This window comes from Ambystoma mexicanum, chromosome 7p (genome assembly GCF_040938575.1).
Source record: "Ambystoma mexicanum isolate Mex_15411 chromosome 7p, UKY_AmexF1_1, whole genome shotgun sequence".
NCBI lineage: Eukaryota > Metazoa > Chordata > Amphibia > Caudata > Ambystomatidae > Ambystoma > Ambystoma mexicanum.
The window spans coordinates 337888073-337911354 of NC_090939.1; positions in this window are offsets into that span (position 1 = coordinate 337888073).

Here is a 23282-nt window from a genome sequence, read left to right on the forward strand (position 1 = left end):
TAACATCCGCACCATCCATTAACATCCGCACCATCCGTTAACATCCGCACCATCCGTAACAACCGCACCTTCCGTTCCATCCGTTCCATCCGTTCCATTCACTCCATCCGTTCCAGCGACTACATCCGTTCCATCTATTCCATGTACATAATGGATAATACATTGGCCCAAAGGGCACATTGGGAAAGATAATAACATCACAAATATGATTTTTGCATGAGGAAGCAAGAAATGAGGAATGAAAGTCACTGACTGGCAGTTGTTTTGTTTGTTATTTTTTTCTGTGAGGATTTGGAAAATCACAGAGAAGTGAATTTTTGTGAGGACCAATGAAAGTCACAGAGAGCGTACTTGCTTTATCTGTGTGGAAGAAGAAAATCCCTTGGAGTGAAAATTGATATTTTACTGTATGGCAAAAAAGAGAAGCATTGAACGTCAAATTGGTGCAGTTCATCACCCCACATAGCAATGATTCCACAATATTCAGTATGTGTGTGAAGGACTGGTTATATTTACAGTCCACAATGAAGCACGTTGTAAACCAACTGCATCAAGGTTGAGAAGGCCAGGGCATGCAATGATCCCTGAGTTGCACATTTCACCAAAAGGCACAACAAAGAGGCTGACGGATAGATGTTTGATCCAGAGAGACATGATCTATCAATATGACTCTGGTGTACATGGTGAATAATAATAATAATAATAATAATAATAATAATAATAATAATAATAATAATAAACGCGGGATTCTTCTGAATTGTAATCACTATTACATCTTATGCTATTACTACTCAATGCAATAATCATACATGAAGGAATGTTTGAAGGTTAACGAACTGAGTTGACCCTAACAGTGATCAAACCTGTGGCATGCAGGCTTAAAGAGAAAATAGTGAATCAAAGAGCGTTCTTTTACCTGCAGGGGCACATTCCCACAGGTGACATCATCTGTGGTTGCCCAGGAGGACGGACCTGCATCTTTCCAAAGAGAGAGTCCCTATGCAGTTGCCCAAAACATTCAATGAACTTTGCACCTATTGGCTGTTTTCCAGCTAATTGTAATTTTTAGCGAAAGGGTGGAAACATGCATAACCTCAAGTTTACGCACACCTTTGTTTTCAGCTTGAAAACATGGTTAGGTATCAAGGCATTCGTACTGAAAATGTTCTAACAATATTTTCCTCAGGTATAGTAGCTTTTACACCTATGCTTTAGTCACACACATGTACTGTAATTGGCCAGTGCTGTTAAATGACAAAACCACAGATGCAATGATTATTCTTTTCAAATCCTGTGAAATGATTTTGTCATTTCAGAAATATTTTGGTTTCTCTGGTTGCATGAAACAGATCCAAGTTATTGCTGTCATATTTCAAATATTGTTGGTGATTTAATTTTTTAGACCATTTTCATAATGTACGAGTAATGTATTCTTATTTATTTATTGATTTGGTTGCAAATTAATTAAAATACTGAATGTCGAGTAAAGAAACAAATTCAAATTACACCTATAAAAGACATAAATAGCTTGTTTGCACCATTGGAACCAAATTACACTGTCAGAGTAAATAAGAGCAACAGATATGCAAGAGGTACAGTGCCACATTATGAAGTCTTTGTTGTTCCTCCATTCTGCTAGCACCATGGAAGTCATTGCATAATGCTGCAAATGTTCTTAATGTGCTTTGCTAGTCAAAATTAAACTATTTCTTCTTTAAAGAATGTATGAGCACCATATTTGTGAAACTAATTCAAATTCAGTATTTTACTCAAAAATCAGCAAATAATCAAATTACTCTTTTTATTTTAGTCGTTGACAAATGTTAGAAAATCATCAGCTATGATGCATTTCTGTACCCAACAACTACATCAAAATAAGCGCGTTCATAAAATGACAATATAGACCACAGGGAATGTGAGCAAGAGTTTTCACAACTGTTATTTTAATCTCTGGTGATGTCATTTTGGATTTGTGAGTAAAAAGATTGTTCCTGAGGTAATATGTTGTATTTGTATTTTGAATGTGGCTTTCTAAAGTGTGCATTTAGCAAAAGGGGTTGCACGGCAGTAATGCGCTGGGTGGTAGGTTTAAAGGTGATAGTATAATAAAAAGAACACAATGTGGTCTCAACTGGCAGAACGCAGCCAGTATTTGAGCCGCTTCCAGATTGTTACATTATTTGCAGACAAGTGGAGAGTGAAACTTAGGGATTTCCAGACTTTAGGGGCAATGCCATATAGTTTTAGGACATTTACCAAATGAACGTCCAAGCAATCTGTCCGAAAATTGAGGCAACATAGTGTACCCACCTTTCTATCTAAAGTTTCAATTATATATATATTTTATAAATACACACAAAAAAACATGAATTCAAGCTAAGATAAAAGAGAAGAGTTAAAAACAAAAATGTGTTACAAAATAAATCATTACTGTCACCATTAAAACAGGTCTTTTACAAAATTCATCATTGCGATCAAAAGTTGCTCATTGGATTCTACAAGAAGAGTCCAGCACACATTTTTGGAAGTAAAAAAAGGTCTATTTTTAAAATAGGATTCAGCCATCACATTGAGGAGGTCAGAAAGTGTGGTGCATTCTATGATTACGTGTTACAAGGTTTCAATCGCCTTCATCCAGTACCGACAAGATCAAACTACGCATCCCCAGGACCTCCTTAGTCAAAAGGAGATTTAATATCAACCATACCCAGAAAGTCCTTGATTTCTCTGCAGGATGTCCAGTCAGACATTTCTGTATTTTGTTGAATGGTTTATTATCAAGTGCAAAGTGGTCAAACATTTGATATGTTTCTAAACAGGATCTATTCAGGATCCAATCAATTTTGTACATTTTCCTTTGGACCTTAAAATTAGTATATTCCACGTCAGGCAGAGATAAATCGTTGGTCATAAGTATGGTCATGGACCAATTAATCCATTGACTCAAAGTAGTACAATCACCACGTGTAGCAGATGCATTTAGTTGTTTGAACAGGGTGCCAACAGGTGGAAACGGGATACTTCATAATAATGTAATCTACGCCAAGAGATCATGGCCTCCAGCGAAACCAGGCCCACAATATGTCAACTAGTGGCAAAAGGTCATGGTGCTGTTGTGTGCCAATGAAGATGGCCGCCTGAGTTGAGAGCTCCGTAGCTTACAGATCCTTCAACAAATATCCTGCAGAGTGGTGAACATTTCGATGTAGTTGAACACATGGTGCGACTTGGAACCAGAGCGGGCACAAACCGAGTAAACCCGACACGAAACCGTGCCTCCGTTCTCCTGCTGTGAGGCCATTTTGCAACATGCGGTGAGACGACCAGGAGTGCACTGCACGCCAAACTTGTCTCCGCTGCTCCGGATCCTCCGGCACTGAAGTGGACTGCGATCATACATGTCCGGGGTCCCCGAGTGCAGTGGTGATTGCGGAGAGGTGCGGCCTGGGCTTCAGCCCTGACAACGGTGAGGAGGAGCGATGTGGCAAACCTCCAGAAGTGGCTCTCTGTCTGTCCCGCCTGAGAGTTGTGGCCCCGAGCAAGCGGCCCACCCCCCTCATCACGGCAGAGATCAGCACACCCAGGGGACTGCCAGTAATGAGTGGCAACAATAAATCCTGAGCCCCTAAACCCTGAGGCTGGCCTGAGTTGCAGCGGGCAACGGGAGTCCCGGAGTGCTCACGCTGCATCCGTACCGGCATGCTCCTCGGAGCCCGCCATGAGGTCGGGACATGCGTCAGCGTGTATGATATGTTTGCACACTGCAAAGCCCAGACAGCCATTGAAACACACCTGGAGTCTGGCACATTGAAGGTACGTGCCCCTGTGTGCGAGGTGGGGGGAGCCGGAGGCAACTGGGACTCATCACTACCCCTTAAAATAATCAGAGCACCCAACATCATGATGTGCCTGGCTCCTTCCCCCCTGCACATATTTTCGAGGTGCCTAACTCCCCATGCTCTGCCACTGCTCCAATAACACTGACACCCCTGCAGAATACACCCGCTGTATAGCGCATAGAAAGCCCAAGAGGGCTTGTGGACCCACATTTCACAAAGAACCCAGATGCCCTATTGAGACCCCCTGGGAGGCGGCTGACTCAACCCAAAATAATATGCTATTCTGAACTATAGTGTGAACATTTTAAGGTACCACATATACATACCGTGTGTGCATACTCAGCCAGCTCCTCTAGAAGTCATACTGACGCAGCAATCCGGCTTTGAACACCAGTTGACCAGTCAGGTGCATGGAAGGGCCCACCAGGAACCGCACCGGAGGGGAAGACAACCCATATTACAGGAAGCCAGAAGCGGCAATAAGAAAGGAAAACAAACCAACGTAGCCTAGACGACCCCCTAGGGCCAACACATTGGGGAGATGCAAGAGAAACAAGAAAGGCCCAATGGACGCTTTTGCTAGTGTAGCACACATGGAATCCTCTCAAGTCCCTGCCCATGCCACCCCAGGACATAATCAACAACAATCTCAGCCGAACATGGACGCATATTTGACAGCCATGGACAAAGGCTTTACAGCCATTAACAAAAAATTGAATGATATTAGCTGTAACATTGCCTCCATCAGAGCGGACATCAAAAAAGTAAACCTTAGGGTCTCATAGGCAGAGGACAGAGTGAGCATGCTGCAAGACACATCAGTCACACATGGCAAAGTAATTGACGAGATCCGGGATAAATGTGAGGACCTTGAATCCAGGTCACGCTGCAACAACATTTGGGTGGTTGGGATGGCGGAGTGAACTATAAACATACCCATGGAACAATTTCTGGAAGAGGTCCTCCATACACTGTTTCGAGAAGCCCGATTCTCAAAGCAATTCCTGGTGGAGAGGGCACATAGATCACTTCCGCCCCAGCCCTCAAACCTTATGCTCCCCCCGCACAATAATAGCCTGCTTACTCAACTACACAAGAAAAGGGACCCCTATCCTGTTACTCCAATTGGATACACATATACCCAGATTTTTCTAGTGGAGTACAGGCAGCTAGACGCTCATTTGACCATGTGAATAAGCACTAAGAGAAAGGAATATACCGTATGCCATGCTGTTCCCTGCAAAACTACCCCTAAAACATGAAGGCAGAGCCCACTTTTTTGAAACTCCAGAAGAGACCATGGCTTATATGGTACTCGGGGTGGCCCTGAATCATGCTGTTGCCATCTTCATCTTGTATCCTGGCTTGCAACATTATGTGTTACTACTGACTTCTGCAATTATATTTCCTCTCCACTCTTGCTTCTCCACTCTTTTTGACTGCTTACTCTCTTTTCTCTCCTCCTTTTCCTTCTCCCTTTTCCTATCTCCTCCCCTTACTTTCTTCTATGCACTTACTCTATCAGAATTGTCCCTGGACCTAATATGATCGCAACCTCGCTGTTTCCTCCATCCTCCCATTACTGCTTTTTTTCCTCCCCACCACCCCTCCAGCACTATCTGAAATGTCGTCAGGCCTAGTATGATAGTCACTTGTTTTGTTCCTCCCCTCCGTTTCTGCACCCCTCTCCCTCACCTTTTGTTTTTCTCTGGCTCTACCAGAAATGCCGTCAGGCCTAGAACGGTAGTCGCAGGTCTGTTTCCATTTCCTTCCCACTCTCCCCCTCCCTTCCTTATCTATGTCTTAGCTCTTGCACTACCTGAAATGTCGTCAGGCCGAGTACGATAGTTAATTTCACATCCTTACTGTTCATGACCTGTAAGAATGTGATTGTATTTTCCCTTGTTCCCTCCCTTGCCTTGAAGCACTTTGAAAGACATTTGTGTATAGGCGCTATATAAATAAACGATCATATCATATCCCGGCTGTTCTGAATAATGATTGAACTGGGTCAACTGAGACAAAGCCACACATATGGAAAACACAAGTCTGAATCTTGCACCGAGAAAAGACAGCTACTTCACCCATTCCACATAACTTATAGACTATGGCCCCAACGAGAGGCTTGTTACTAATGTTCGGGCAATGTCCACATAAAGCCACCCACTATATCAGAAGGTTACGTTAATGTTAACGGGGGGAATACACTGTCCAGTTGAAGGGATGGTTAGGAAGGGAGGGGGTGAGGGCTTTGAGTTCCAAAAAGTTCTAAAAAGGATGACAGATGCAAGAATTGTAATTATGAGAGCAACTGGTACAATACTGTGGCCCTTTCTAAAGCTCCAATGGCAGCAGCAGGACCATCGAATAAAGTGACCCTGCTATCATGGAATGTTAGAGGTCTGGCAAATCCAATAAAGGCCAGGAAAGTCCAATCCTATGCCAGACGACGTAGGGTTGATATCCTTTACCTCCAAGAAACACACTCCATACGGTAGGTTGTTGATTCATTCGCCAGAGAATGGGGCCCACTAAGAATTGGCACGGAATACTCCTAACAATCCAAGGGAGTCCTAACCATAATACATCAATGTGTCGGATTCCAATTAGTTAGGTCAATGGCGGACACTGAATGGAGATTTGTGATCATATGGGGCACACTACAAAATCAAGAAATAATATTGGTAAATACACATGGCCCTAACCTAGACACCCCAAATTCTATCTAAGGGTTATGTGGCAAATATCGCCCACAGGTGAAGCCAAGGTAATATGGGGAGGGGACTTCAACACCATCCTGGATCCCAAAAAGACAGACCTTCAAGAACCCCAAGACCCCACTCCAAGGCCGGAACGATAATACAGCAGGGCATGGCCGAGATACCACTGGTGGATGCATGGAGGGAATTGTATCCGACAATCGAAGAATACACTTTTCACTCCACTGTGCACTCCTCTAGCTCATGGATAGACTTCTGGCATTCTGCCCCGACATGATCCCATCGGTTTGCGAGTGCTCCATGCTCCCGTGCACACTATCAGATCACTCCCTGGTGCTGCTGGAACTAAATGGGAGAGGGCCTGGGAGGACCCATCAAATGTGGCAGATGCCGCAGTCTCTTCTGCGAGATGAGGCGATATTAGATCCTCTATGAACAGAAATCATTGACTTCTTTGAAATCAATGGGGGGACGGTGGCCTCGCCGGCAACAATATGGGAAACATTCAAGGTCTGGACAAGAGGTATTCTCCTATCTAAGATGCTGGGCACACTCAAAACCATCAGACAGGAGTTAAGCCAGTCAGAGCAGACACTCCACTCCCTGGAAGGTGCCCACAACCAAGACCCAAGCATTGAGTCTCTGATGCTCCTGCGTGTACAACTGGAGAGGTATAGATCACTAGCGGATCATGAAGTGAAATACTTGGCACACCCAACTAAAGTTAGTAGGTATGGAGAGGGCAATTAAGCTGGAAGGATGGTAGCGAACCTGATAAAGTTGGAAAAGGGCATCAAACTGATCATGTCCATAATGGGATCCAATGGAGTAATCCATACAAACGTAGACAAGATCAAATGGATGTTTCTTGTCTTTTACTCTGATTTTTACCAAAACATGGACCAATATATGGCCTCAATACCACTCCCTAGATTGGAACACGCGGACAGGGAAAAACTAGAAATCCCCTTCTCGCATGAGGAGATCTAACGGCTGTGAAAGCCCCTGGGCCAGATGGCCTCTTGGCAGATTTCTACAAAGCTTTTGTATCTGAACTATCCCCTAAACTGCTGGAAGTGTGGGAAGAGGCCACCACAACAGGAACGCTCCCAGAAACTATGAGAGAGGCTATCATAACTGTCTTACTTAAGCCACATAAACCCCCACATGACCCTAAATCATATCGCCCCCTCTCACTAATTAATGCTGATATGAAAATCTACACAAAAGTCTTAGCGAATAGGCTCCTCCCACATATAAAAAATTAATGCATCCCAATCAATCAGGGTTTATACCAACTAGGTCTATGTTGCTAAATCTCTGAAGACTCTTCGCAATAAGGTCACAACTAAACCACAAAGCCAATGTAGTCGCCATATCAATTGACACAGAAACAGCATTCGACTCGGTGTCCTGGCGATACATGTATGCCACATTGGACTGCATGGGCTAAGGTCCAAGCTTCCAAGGGTTTATCCGACTCCTATACACAGACCCAAAGGCCAGAGTGCGTACTAATCATACCCTGTCCCCAGCCTTCGCCCTGAACTGGGGCACACAGCAGGGATGTACCCTATCTCCCCTGATTTTTGCCCTGACTATAGGGGGGATGACGGCAAACCTACACTATAAACACTTAACCCGGGGTAACCATAATATGATATGATATGGCATTTATAACGCACCTATACACAAGTGTTTCATGGTGCGACGAGGCAAGGGAGGGCGAACAGAGGGAAGGCAGACAGCAATCTTACTAGGCCAGGTGTCATTCAGATCGCGGAATTCCCCGCTCATCTCTCTATATGCTGATGACACCCTGCTATACTTGTTAAACCCGGAGACTAATTTAACCCGGTAATGGAAGACATCATGGTATTCACCAAATTCTCCGGCTACAAAATAAACCAAACCAAATCGGAAATCATTCTCCTGACACTGACAGTTGCAAGAACAGCCAAAATGTCACAGTTCCGCTGGTCACCAAACACAGCCTTCTATCTGGGAATTATTGTTGCCACGGACAGAAACACACTCTGTGAGGCAATTTATATCCCTTACATTTCGGCATTAGAAGCAAAACTAGCACTGCGGAGTACACTCCCCATCTCAATATATGGGTGCATTTCCCTCCTCAACATGGTAGTAGTCCCTAAACGACTGTACCTCTTTAGCAATATCCCCATTTGGCCGGGCAAATCTTTATTTATGAAGCTACAGAAAATGGCATCCAACTTTGTGAGGGTTGGGGGGTCTGTCCAACAGAGCTGGACTAAGCTGATTGAAAAGTTTGAAACTGGGGCACTTGCGGCCCTTGACTTTACCCTTTATTATCATGCAGCGCAAACCCACTACGCCAAATACTGGTTCTGTGATGAAGAAGAGTATCCTCACACCCAGCCTGAGAAACATTCTGTAGCCCACCCTTGAGATACGGTCTATGATATTTTCCGATAAACATGGAGACGTAAACAGGGTTTATCCTGTCTCCTGCACAATGCGATCATGGGCAGCACTCTTTTGCAAGACTCGCTGCACGCACCCCTATTGGGCTCCTACCCCGATGTCGTTCCACCAACAGATTGCTCCCACGCTTGATACAACAATGCAAAGGAAATGGGACCCAGGGAGGGAACTGACATTGGGGGATTTGTACATTAATGGGGTCTTCATAACGCTTGAGGATGCTCAGAATAGATTTGGCCAAGGGCTCATGATTACCCTGCAATATTACAAGCTGAAAACAGCCCTCAAACATATATGGCCATGATTCCCCACAGAGCCACCCCCACACCCGTTCATATCAGCCATACTGAGTCAAGACAGATTCACAGGTAGTATTTCCAAGATATACAGCATGATACAGGATCATACCCCCTCTCAGAACATGGCCAAATATAAATGGGAGAGGGATCTGGGAATTAAAATCGATAATGCACAGTGGGCCAGATATTGCCTATACACTAAGAATATATCGATGAATGCCAATATTAGACTGGTCCAGCACACAACCCTAAACAATCTGCCTATCACCCTAGAAAGATTGCCAAGTTTGGCCTGTTAGAATTCTCATAAATGGCTGGTTTCCCTTACCTAATGAGTCCCTCAGCTGCTTTGCTGGATTTCTAGGGTTTATTTTTTTCACCTGGTAAGAGTGTGAGTCTTTTTCCCACTCTTAAATGTGTTTTGCTGTGTGTGTTTTTACCATTTGTGTGATCTTGGGCTCTGGAGCCTCACCTACTCCATGTGCATCATTTTTATGTGTGTTACACAGCACCTTCAGCGCAGTGACACAGGGTTGTCTTTTAGACTTCCCACTGACTCCATTTTTCTGGGACTGATTACTGTCTCCCAGAAACATGTAAAGTTTCCATTAACTTTATGTAGTCTCTTTAAATCACAGACCCAGTACAACCAATCTTACGTGGAGTATTGGAAAGGGTTAATTCTTATCCCTTTTTGTCTGTTTCTCTGAGGAGCACTGTTTCGTTCCCTTGTCATCAAGACTTGGCTGGTGGCAGTGGTAACTACTCTATTTTTCATACCGTGGTTATTTAAATAACCATGGTATTGTTTTAGGCTATTTTATTAGCCTCGAACATAAACTTGTTTGACCAAATATATTTTATTTCGGCTCTGGCTGGGTTTATTCTTTTTGTTAAAGTCTTTCTTGTGTTATAAGGCGCCTGACAGTCTGGGTAGGCAGGATGTGAGGGAGGGGTCTTAGGACCCCTGCCATGGGTTCCCTTGGTAACCCAAGTCGCACTCCTATTTGACTGGCTGGGTGACTGTCCTTGCCAGGACAGCCATCCTGCTGTGTGATTGACAGCCAGGCTGTGTGAATGGGGGAAAACTGCATAAAAAGCAGGTCTGTGGGACTGGAAAGGCAGAGTTACCACTGGAACGAAAGAACCAACGAGGAGCTGATGGAAGAGGACCCCTACAACGACTGAACTGCCCAGTGAAGCCCTGCTGCAGGTCTGAATCTTCAGAATCCGACGACAGAGAAGATCCTCCAGGAAACTTCTTCCCTTGAGCTGGTGGGACCAAACAGGTCGCCCCAACTTCAAGCCAGGACCCCTCCTCTGGTCGAATTCGCTGTACAGAGATACAGTGGGCCGGATAGCCAGGAAGGTCAGACCCGGCTTGGGTTCTAAGGAGCGCACCTTTTATTTGTTGCTCTGCTGCTGGTCTCTTCCCTGGGTAGTGCAGGACCCTGCATTCTTCCTACTTCTTGTCAGTCCAACAGTTGCTTCAGGAGCTGTGAGCCTGCAGGAACCACCAGGAATGCACGCCTCAGCTACAGCTTCTTCTCCGTTTTAAGGTACTGTGCAAAACCGGTTTTTCATTTTGAAAGTATTTGAAATCTTTCTACAATCTGAGGGCTTGTCCTTCTCTTTGAACTGACTTTTCTGGCAGCCAACGTCCAGAATCCGTGGCATGAACTTTACCGCAAACTACCCTGAACCGTGTGATCTTGAGCAAAAGACTTTTGACCCATTGACTTTGGCATTTAGCCTTTTCTACCTGATTCTATCACTGTAGTTCCTCTTGCTCAATTGCCCTGAGTACTTACCTGTTGGTGTGGTTCAATTTCTATTAATTGTGTCTTTCCCTCCCTTTCAAATTGCTGGAGTGCCATTTTGCTCCCACTTCATTTTGTTGGCTTAACTTGTCTGGAACATATTGGGAGTGGTGTGGTGTACTAAGAGTGTGATTTTTAAACTGCTTTATGATAGTGAAATGTTATATAACTAAAGAGTAAATAAATGTATATTCTTTTACTTGGAAACCTTGAGTCACTGTTTGTTTGAATCATAGTAATTGCTGTGCTTTGTGTAACTATTTGATACTGCTCACTTGCTCTTGAGATAAATCTGGCTGCTCAGCCATCGCTACCAGTTTACTGTGTAGTACAGGCGTGTACCAAAGGTGAATTTGTATGGTGACTTCTAGTCTTAATTGTGTGTGGTGTTCCCAAAGGGTACTTCAATAATTCTGTCTAACATGAAAGCTCTAACCAACCTGTGTGCCCCAAATGCCGTCTTCCAGAGGCCAATTTCTTCCATATGTACTTGGAATGCCCCCCAGTGGGGCAATTCTGGAGTGAGGTGGAATCCAATCTAAGCACCATTATTGGTATAGTAATACCGGTCACCAATGTTCCCTCTAATTATTTCTCTCTATGTGAGGAACTGGTTGGCTGTTGAGTGCACATTGTTTTCCATGTGTGCAACTGACTAATGAGGTAAGCCACTTTGTGAGCTACCATTGCAGAAGAGAGTTTGGAAAGGAATGTCCTCATCTGAGCCACTGCAATTCTTTACAAATATTACAAAACCTTTTCCAAACACCTATGCTAAAATAAAAAAGGTCAAATAGGACTATAGAGAAAACTCAACAGTATCTTGCAAACATACTTCTGTGCAGAGAAAAATGTATGTTTTATAACACTGAAAAATCACTTGTCTATTACAAAACACAAAGATCTCTTGGCATAACTGATGTGGCTGTCAAGAAATTCAGACAGAATACATTATTTGTCAATGGATTAATGGCAATTAAAAGCAATGTGTCAAAAAAACATGCTGATAGGAGTTCAAGTGGCATTTTAAGTAATTCAAGGGCCAGAAGAACATGCTTTTAATAATTTGTGGAAGGATGATAATTGCATCAGAATAACTGCCCCACAGAATATAAGGATGAAAAATGAGTGACCCCAGTAAAGCAGTGGCATAGGAGGAACTCTAATAATATAAATGCCCGATCTCGAGAGGAATTTTAAGGAGAAAGACAATCTTTTAATAAGCAGAAAGTATCCCTATTGTTAAAGCCAATTACTTTTATACTCCCTGAAAAATCATTTGATTCCAATTAGGGAGCAGAATATGATTAGAGCCCTATTTGTACCCTACAGAGGAAGTGAAAAGACAGGGCACATAATAAAGTGTATACTCTTGTCCATCCTTCCACACCACAGCCTAGATACAATTAAACAAGAGCCTTACTGAAGAAAATCACATATATATGCCTTTTCAGTTAATAGTATCAATTTATCACAGACCAGTGTTCTGTAATTCTTTGTGATCACTTAAATAAGATGCAGAGGGCTGCTTGAGTCAATACACACAGAACACATTGTTACATTGAAAAGCCATCAGCAGCTGAGTATAGAAAGAAAAGGAAGGTGCTGTTGTCTAGACGGGTACTAGAATTGCCTATCCTTTAGCAAGCAGGCAACACATTTCCTTCAGTGTACTGACGAAACATCTGCCTTGGTTTTTGAAATGTGCTGCTTAGTTCATCACCCGCAAGGAGCGATACCTGTGCTCTTCCACCCACAGCCTTTCCTGGCCCCTGTGCTAGCCTCCAATACTAGTTGATAGAGCACTGTAAAAAGTGAGGGATTGCAGCAGTAAATATTCACTGGGATATTTGCAGACCCACAATACTTTGCAAGCAAGACATATTTAATGCATTGACATATTATGTGCATTTTAAGAATGCCATCACTCTGCATGTACACAATTCTTCTGCAGTGCATATTAGATTGTTTGCAATATACCCCACCCTTATATCATTGTGTAGGATTACACAAGTGCTCAGTGAAACCGTTTTTGTATAGAAGCGAGTTACCATATAATGTGTGAAGGTCTATGCCCAAAGGAACTCTGAACACTGGAAACTATGCAGATTGTGTGAAAAGCAATCTCCTGTCTGAATATCCGGTGCCCTGATAGTATGGACGAGTACTCGGAGGCATAGTCCATACCCATTATCCCTTGTAGGCTAAGTAAAGGATATTGCAATGTTGCTCTCCACTTATAGGATAATGTTAGTAATGCTAAAATAGGAGACGCTAAGCATCATATTTGTCTTCTTAAAATCTTTAGAGGGAAAATTAATATTTCAGCCCCTTCATAGCACTTGCGTGACATATGTAAAAAGACGAGAAAGTATGGGATAAGGTTACACATCCAAGTAGCCTGCTTACTTACAGTCAGTATCCGATATTTGAGCTGGTAGTTCAATTACATGGTGTGGGTGACGCTTTTGGTAAGGCGCAATGAGTAACAGAAATGTTGGCGCATGAACGTTCATGTTACAACAAACATAAAACAAGTACATGTAGGTACAAGTCTGCTAACCTTTTAAAGATCCAAGAGAGAAAGAGTCAAGGTTGTCTGGTAGTATCTTAATGTGTTCCGGGCCGAAGTTAGAGTCATAAGGTAAAAGTGTGGTAGAGTCAGGTTTAGGAGTCATGGGTGGGCAGGGAACATTATTTGGTTAATGTGTGCAAGCATATATTGGTTAGATTCTTCTGTTCATGGAGCCAGTTTTTCATATCCGTTTTTAACCTCTTGTGTGTGTATTTTGGTGTTAGGGATTTTAGGTGTTTACGGTCACGCTTGCATAGTAGTGTAATGCAAATGAGCAGAATATCAAGACTAGTTGCTTAATTTAAAAGAAAGACAATTTCATGTAATTGCTGTGGCTTGTGCCTTATTAAATCTTTTTGAATAGGTGAGAATTGTCTGTGTGCGCTGCTAAATACCTTCTGAGCGGCACCCATAAGGAAGCTGGGCAAGCATACATGCGCACAGCTTAGAGGGAACATTGCCGGTCACCCCCCTGAAGTACCTATTGGGGGACATCTGAAAAGTCCACATCAAGAATAGAAGTCTATTGGCGGTGGCAACTGCAGTGGCCAAGCGCAATATTCTCAAGAGCTGGAAGTCGAAGTTTGCCCCAACAATACAGACATGGTATCGCAACCTGATTGCAGTCCAAGAAAATGAAAAGACTTACACAAAAGGCATAACCCCCAACATGCCACCCTAAAGACATATGGACTCCCCTCAGACAATACCTGGACATAGCCACCCAGGGAGCTGAAAGCCTGGCACATATAAAGAGCCCATGACAAACTCACAAGGCGCATTGTATCTTCATTGTACATGTATGCCACAGAATTAAATGTCAATGCTTGTATTAATCTGCAATTGTTATTTGTACACTGTACCTGCCATCAAATTAAACACTAGCGGAAAAAGGAACACACAAAGGGAGGTAAAGAACATGCTTCCAAGTTGCTTCCACTTTGGACCATAGTAAGCCCTCTTCTTGGACCTCAGCTCCATAAATCAGCCTTGCAACCCCAACATTTGATTATACATCTTAATCACTTGGGTACGGGAGAATCGACCATATTTATTATCAAATACTGGAAGGTAAGTAGCGGCTGAGACAGATTTTAGTTCAAGGACATGATTTGCCAAGACCAGTGATCTCTTGGATTTGAAAACTATGCCAAGATATTTGAATTCAAATACTTCCTACATTTTTTTACTACTTATAAACCAGCCAAAATATTTTCTACACCACAATGGCTTGTGCCTATTCATAATAAGGACCTTGGATTTAGGAACATGAATGTGCAATCCAAGGTCCTTAAAGTATTGATCATGCTCCGTCAAAGATGTTTGTAGTCCCACTGCAGTATAATCCAGCAGAACTACGTTGTCTGTGTAGAGAAGGTATTGCAATTTGATGGATCCCAGTTTTGGTGGGTTTGTAACAATATTGGTCAAGGCTGCTCCTATTCCTACAATATACAAATGAAATAGGAACAGCGCTAACACGCAGCCCAGCTGAAGATCACGTGTTGCATAAATCTATTCTGTGTAGTTCCTTTCCCCCTTTGACCTAATCTGACCTTCAGATGAATATCTCTATGTAGATGTTCCAAAATACCGACCAGATATTCAGGGCAACCCCAATCCCTTAACATCTTCCACAAGTGTAAGCGGTCTACGCAGTCAAATGCCTTTGTGATGTTTAAAAAGGCCACATATAGATTTCCATTTGACTGGAGCCCTTGTTTAGCTAGTTGGTGAATAAAGAAACAATTAAGGGATGTACTGGCCCCCTTTCTGAAGCCAGATTGATTGATGTCAAATTTGCCGGACCCCCCCACCCAGTTCTCCAAATCATGCAGTAGAAATCACAATAAGATCTTATATGAGGAATCAAGTAGAGAGATAGGGTAGTATTTTTTGCAGGATCTCACTTTTTAAAAATGACTACAACCATTGCCTCCTTGCAGGTAGGCAGAAATTGATTGCTCAACAACACTTTATGGTACAGAAGTAACAAAACCTCTGCCCATAGCAACTGAACCGTTTTTTAAAGTAAGATTTGTTAGGCCATCAGGGCCATGAGCATTGGACTTTTCTGCCCATTTGATTGCCCACACTATATGTTCTGGGTCAATTTTTAATTCCTACCATGAAGAAAGAGGAACCAGTGCTAGGTCAGAAGCAATGGTGGAGGCATTGATCCCGTTAGCCCTGCCATACACAATGTTAAAATGAGCCTCCCAAACTGACCCCGAGATTGGTTGTGCTTGTAGAGATATCTGAACCACTTGACCTCGAATCAACCGCCAACAATTCAACGAGTCTGTTGAGTTCAATACGGATAGCATACACTGTCCGTCTTTTTGGAAAAGTAAGTACCTGTGGCCTCTTAGGCAATTTCTATAAGTTTGTCTAGGTTTACTTATTAGCATCAGAGCCACAGGGCCCAAATTGTTCGCTTCCTGATATCTTGATGTCTTAATTTTATTTTTCTTAAGCTCACATCTAAGTTATATTGGTGGGATAGATCAGGTTGTGGAGTCCTTTCGGAAAGCATAGATGGGGATATTAAACCCTACAATATAATCTGTAAGTGTGGGCCAAACATGTCGGAGGACATGTCAATAAAGATTCCCTCAAGTAAGTGTTGTTCTACTTTAATGTTAAAGTGATCAGCTATTTTAGGACACCATAAAACGGCTTGATCGCAGTGTCTGATCTCAGTGAGGGTTAAGGAGTTTGACGAAGACCCCACATTATTGTAGCCTACCCATGAGGATCTGAGCTGTGAGTGGTCGCTCTCCTGGCAACGTGTAACATTCAAACCATGGAAACTGGTCACCATGGAGTCCAAGGTGGACACATAATCTAGTGTTGAACGATGGCTTCTGCTAGACCAGGTATATTTAGGCAGATTGCCACCTTCTTTTCTACCATTTAGAGGTGTTAGGTCACATTTATGTTGAAAAAAAAAAACTACCAATTTCCCCCTAACTCTGGCATTTTGTGAGTATTGCCAGCCATGGACTTGGTTGTACCAGGCAGCATCTAGACATTCTGCATTAATCTCACCCATGATAACCAGATTGGTTTCTTTGGAAACACAGTGAAATTCAATACACTTAATAATTACGGATAAAAAGTCAACCAGAAATGTTGGTCAGGATTGTAATTGTTACGCTCACCTGATTCCCACGGGGGCGTCGATCTGGAGTGGCCCGCTGTTGCTTCCACCAGAGTGACACGTAGAGCCGAGATGACAGACTGGACAGACCCACTTAGCTTCGTTTGTTGGATTTGTACGAATATCTTTCTGCAATGGAGAAAGGGAATTAACCTCCCATAATCTGAGCGTTAACCCGCCTTCCCACTCCCCTTGTCTGCCCACAGAACACTCCTGAAGTTCCCTCTAAATCTCACCTGAAGATTTGGAAAGATGAGCTCTCCATCCTGCGTCGAGCGCAGGGGCGCGTAGACGACCAGTTACTTCACTGGCGTGGAGGAATTGGTGAGTTCCAGGATTGACTCTAAGTCCAATTGTTTGTAAGAGTTCAAAAGTCTGATCTTCACTCTGCCAGATTCCTTGCAGGTTGCGGATTTAAACCAGCAGAAGAGTTCCAAGTGGCAATTGGTAAGATCCTGGTAAGTCTATTGTGGTTCTCCCCTTTGGGGCCGGGGTACAGCGATGATGCAGAATTAACTGCGCCAACCCGAAATGAGGTGAGTACCCCCCTGTGGTAAATCAGGTAAGTCTTTGGGGGTAGGTTGTATTGTCCTTGTTTTTCCCCTTAGGGACCGGGGTGTGGCGGTGATGCGGAATTGACTGCGCTGACCCGAGATGAGGTGAGTACCCCCCTGTGGTAATCAGGTTAGTCTTTGGGGGTAATTTGTATTGTCCTTGTTTTCCCTTTAGGGGCCGGGGTGCGGCAGTGATGCAGAATTGACTACGCCGACCTGAGATGAGGTGAGTACCCCCCTGTGGTAAATCAGGTAAGTCTTTGGGGGTGGTTTGTATTGCCCTTGCTCACCTATCTGTTCTTGTCTCCCCCAGGTGTTGAAGAATGGCCTGGAGATGCTGGATTTACGATGGAGTAAAGGAATGCAGCCCCGGTTGGTGAGTTCAGCGCGGCTCTGCGAGGTGCGTGGCAATACACCTGAGAAGGCTTCTCTCTTCCAGATCGACGATGTGCTGGATCAAGGATTCAGGTAAGGGTTTTGTTCTAACCTCTTCTCCTTCTCCTTTTCTTGTTCCAGGTGTTCCAGGGCTGAAGCGGGCATGGCTGAAGACTGGAGCTGCTGAAGACACGGTGAGCGTTATGCTGCAGCAAGCAGAATAACGCGAAGCACGTGTGGCTGTCCAGGTGTGGCTTAAATAGCCTTGGAAGAAGTCCCATGTAAGTATTCTTCCACAGCCCCACCCGAGAGGAAAGGAGTCCCTGAGGTAAAGTAGTCCCTTTAAGCCTCATTTGGCTTGTGGCTTCGTGCAGCATGGTCTGCATCAGGTAGGTATGCAGCACGGTCTGCAACAGGTAAGATTTCTGTAATGAGCCTTGCGCCATAGGGGCAGGCATCGTGACAGTAATAGATGTTATGTATAACCAAGGACTCTAATGTATGAAATTGGGGGCATTCGCAAAAATGTGTATGTACATTACAATAAACGTTTCTGTTTTGACATCAACCTCAGAATTTGGCCACTTGTACTATGACATCAAGCATAGCAATGTCCTCGCCTGATGCACTTCTTTGTGTTAATTATAACAAGAAATGTCCTCGTCAGCATCAGGATCAGACCATCAATCGTCTGCAGTGGTATCTAAACAATTCGAGGAAGTACAACACTGTATGCAAAATATATCCTTGCACAGTAAGAAGAGTCCACGCCTAATGGCAAGAGAAATCCATGTTCCTGCAGATTGTCTTGTTCTACTGGGCATTGAAACACCTTTAAACAAGAGGGTGATGAATCCAATGCCTAGTGTTGAGATGTTTAGGGGTGTTTGCCGACACAGAGAAGCTGGTAGGATCTTTCATCTGGCCATTATCCTATGGTGGTGACTAGAACATGTTTCTGTGTCAAACCACTCTGAACAGTCGATCAATTCTGGCAATAAATGAGATAAAAGCAAATGAGAGCCATGTGAACTAAGTTAGACATTTAAGAAAATGCTATGCAAATAACATATTCAGAAGAATAAAGGGGGGAACAACCATCTAGTGGATAGTTTGTAGAACAGTGAATGGAGTAGCCAAGCATCTCCTTTGGTCTACATTCTTAACAGCTGCTTCATGTACAGAAATATGCAGCTAGATGAATATTGATAGGGCTAATCCGGTGGGACTAGCACAGCAACCTGTAACGGAACCCAGGAGGATTCAGCACAGTAGTGGTGCAAGAGGTTCATTCAATGCCAGACATGTACAAGATGTGCGGTTGCTATGGGGTACTGGACTGCCTGCCTTGCTCATGAAGGATAAGCAGGAGCTGCAGTAATCTGCAGTGAGAAGTCAAGCAAGGCAAAAACAAGTGGTCCACGGATAAGAATCCCTTCTGTGAGGTGACTGAAAGAGGCACAGCCAGATGGGAATCATTCTCTAAAGATGGCAGTCTCTGTTGGCAGTGTGCACAATGTGGTGCGTTTCCATCATAGAAAGGATGTGCTATAAACCATCTCCTTCCGATAGTAACTGAACCATGAAAGGGAGAAAACCAGACTTCCACCCTGAACATTCACAGATACATGTTGAATTCCATCAAAGAAGCCCATCTATGTCGCCAAGAAAATGTTCTCACAGAAAAACATACTGACGGATACCATTTGCTGAGGTCAGTAGTAAAAGGACAAAACCTTTTCACGCGAAATGTAGTTCTTGAGGATGTTTAGAGGAAAACATGTTCTTGTTTTGCTAGTAAATGAGAAATCAGCAGATTACTGAAGTCTCTGTTCAGTACAATACAATGGGGAAATAGACAGATATGCACTGCCCTACATTATTGTGTTTGTCACAAGATATGCCACCACACCATTTTATGTTTTTCAGCCCCCTTTTTTAAACATTGTGCTGCCTGCATTAAGTTTTGTTCTAAGCAATGATAGATTTTCTCAATCCCTCTGTGTAATAATATATATATTTTTTGACAACGCAGATTGATTGTGGCTAGAGACACCAAGATAACGTAAAAGCCAATCTTTGAGTAGTATTTTTCTCTTGATAAGAGATCCTAATTTCAAGCAATAGGGTACTTTAAAAAATGACGCCTGCAGGCACAGTCCACTAAGAATAAAATACAAGAACATTTTTGGCAGCATGACAGCACTCAGGAAAACAGCAGAGTCTTATTGTTTTTAACACAACATAATACAGTAAGTAAACTATTCAATTTGTGCTTGGGGAGCAGTATTGCTATTCAAAGTATGAAGTTTGAAGTTGTAGCCCACCAAACAACAGTAAGTACATTTTAATAAACTGCTTCCTAGACTTTCATTTTCATCTGTTATAGTTCATTACATGTTGGGCCTGATTTAAAAGCATTTTCAATGGAATTTCACCATTTAAAAACCCTTTTGCACATCATGTTTGTTTACTACTCAGACAAGGTTCCAATAGTTAGGTTCAGACTTGTTATCCATTAAACGTCTACTTATTATACGATTCGTTCTAATGCCCTTTAGGTTTTGTGAAGTGTAGGTCTCAACACATTATAAATTGTTTTTGACCATTACAATAATTGAACGATGACAACATATATTTGGAAAGCACACGCGTTTAACTATATTTTTGAGTTGGGAATTAATTTGCCACCAACAAAGAATATTCTGTTTGTTGGATACAGTACGCCAATGATCGAAGTGAGCAGGAAATACTGCTAACAGTTCCACTACATTTTACACCCATTTTCACTATTCTAGATCTGTTCCTTTTGAAAGTAAAGCATACCTCTGCATTTTACCAACCAGGCTAAACAGAACATGTGTTAGAACATAGGTCCATGAACCCCAAATCTCATCTTAGCATGTATGGACACTCACTGGATTCATCTTAACCAGGGGAGGATTTAGGAAGTCCTTTTAATACTAAGAAGGCATCTCTCTTCACACACATGACCCGCTTTTTTGGAAAATGTGTCAAGTTATTATCTCGTTGCATCCTTATATGTCTTAGTTGATAATGGTCCATGCCATTTGCAAGAGGTGCTATTTTAATTTCAGCGGGCTATGTGTGATTTGTTCCTTAATGCCACCAGATGAGTGTGCGGTTAGTTTATTAACTTGGACAATGCAATACACTCTTGGGGTTGTACTTCAATTAAACATATTAGCAGACTCCAGGTGGAAACGTGTTCATGCTTAAATTGCTCAGCATCATATTCAAATGCATTCCGGAAGTGCCCCTGCCTACCTTGAGGATAGCCTCACAAGGTCCATCACAGGATAGAATCTCTTGTCTTTTTAGGCTAACAATCTACTCACCTGCAGAACTCTATTCCTTACCAGAGGAGATAATAAAAACGTTAAGTGACGGGACATAAGCTCTGGAATGAATTACAAAATTCCATTAATGACTGCAGAGGTTTTTATAGTTTCAGACCCTTGTTGCAGCATCATCTGTTCAGCTAGTTGTTAGGTATGGGTTCCAGTGGAGTTATGATCAGTGTTTAGAGGTGATTGTTTTCATAATTGCAATATATATGTTCAAACTAACTTACGGACTGAGAGAGAAAAATGAAAAGCAATACATTGAAAGAGGATACTCATTGAAGAGGCATTAAACCATTACACATGGAAGGAGCATTACAACTCGTAGTAGAAGCCCTCTAAATCATGTTGATTGTTATAACTCATTGTTGCAGCGGACAAAACAATCCACATGGAAAGTTCGAACACCCACAATTATAACAAATGAGAACATGAACGTGTAGGGGTGTCACATATCATACAATTTGAAGGGCAAAGAAGAGTTTGATGCCATGTTAGTTCAGTTTTATAATCACAAACGATGCAGGTTTTGATACATTTTATTGCACTAACTGAGAATGATATGCAGGAAAGGAACACAACATTACATTTCCAAGTGCCATAGACTTCTTCATCAGACGTTGCAGAGTGAAATGATCAGTATAGAAAATTGCAAAGCACAAAACATTGTCAAAAACAAAGAAGTGCCACCCAAGCAAAGTACTGAAAGTACCGCTTAGCCGCAAAACCCTGCTGCAACCTACAGATTTTGGATTTCTATCTGAGCGAGGACGCTTAATCTGGACTCACTCACCCATAAGGCTGCAGAAATTGGCCTACGTTGTTTGGCACGTTGTGGGAAGGAGTGCCTACATAAACGTGCTCGCGCGCGCGCACCCAAGCAAAATACCAAAAGTACCGCTTAGCTGCTTTGCTGTGCTTGTCGTGGTTTCGGGGCTGGTAGTGGTATGAGCGGGGCGTTTTAGATTAGTATTTATTAATATTTAAATATCTGTTTTTTTGAGAATGACGAACATGCTAATATCAGGCATGCCTGCAATGAGCTCTTTGACAAAGATGTTTGATTCTGCAGCGGCTCGGCGACTCCCGTTCCAAGCAAAGAAAAGAACATGGTCGACTCCTGCACTGGCTAACAGATCAGGTAAAACTTGTGCGCAACAAACGACGCTTGCTGGGAAGCATGTTGACATACGTTCCTTCTGCCAGGAAATATCTATGACTTCAACACCAGTCACAGCAGTAAGGACGCCAACGTTGTTGACTTCTTTGTGTACGGCACAAAAACCATCAACGGGACAAAATTGCACGGAGTCAACTGTGCCGAGTCCTAATGGCCTCCCTAGATGTGTGTTACAACCCTTGATCAGTTTATCTTCATCTCGCGTAAGTGAGACTTTAGCTGTTGTGCCAGAATCTGTATGTGAACCAAATGTGTCCTTGTCTGATAGCGTTTTACTATGTAACATAATGACTGCTGCCCCGCCTAATTTAAATGTGACAGAGTCGCCTGGTAAGAGCTTGGCCGACCCTGCTGTTATTAATATTGATTTAAATGATTCTGTATTTTCTTCGAAAACTTTGCATGATAATCTGTCTGTGTCACCTAATTTACATTTAAGTACTACAACCTCCTCTGTGTAACTGTCTTTTGCGGTTCCTACCCCACGTAAACTTCCACAGACAATAATCACTGAAGAGACTATGCGAGGAGAACCTGCTAGTGGCTTATTAGAGATAGCCTTAAACGCAATGAATTTGGCCATTCACTCTTTGATGAAAGTTTTCGAGTCATTGGATTCGAAAACTCTCTCATCAGAATGATAAAATTGCACAGATTCTGAATTGGCAACAACATGTTGGGAAAAATAATTGGAACTTTGGGTCAGATTTGCAGTCTAGGGAAAGTGCAGCTATACCAACTTATAATGTAGCCTCGCAAGTCTCATTTCAAGAATGGGAAAGATATACAAATGAAAAAGCAAGTCCAGTGCTTCCTTATTATCCGGAAACCATAACGATTATTAAGGATGATGTCCCAAAAGAGGTGGCGCAAAAGAAAAATTTCACTATGCCGTGTGTGCGAATCTGCCCCTAGTTAAACCTTTG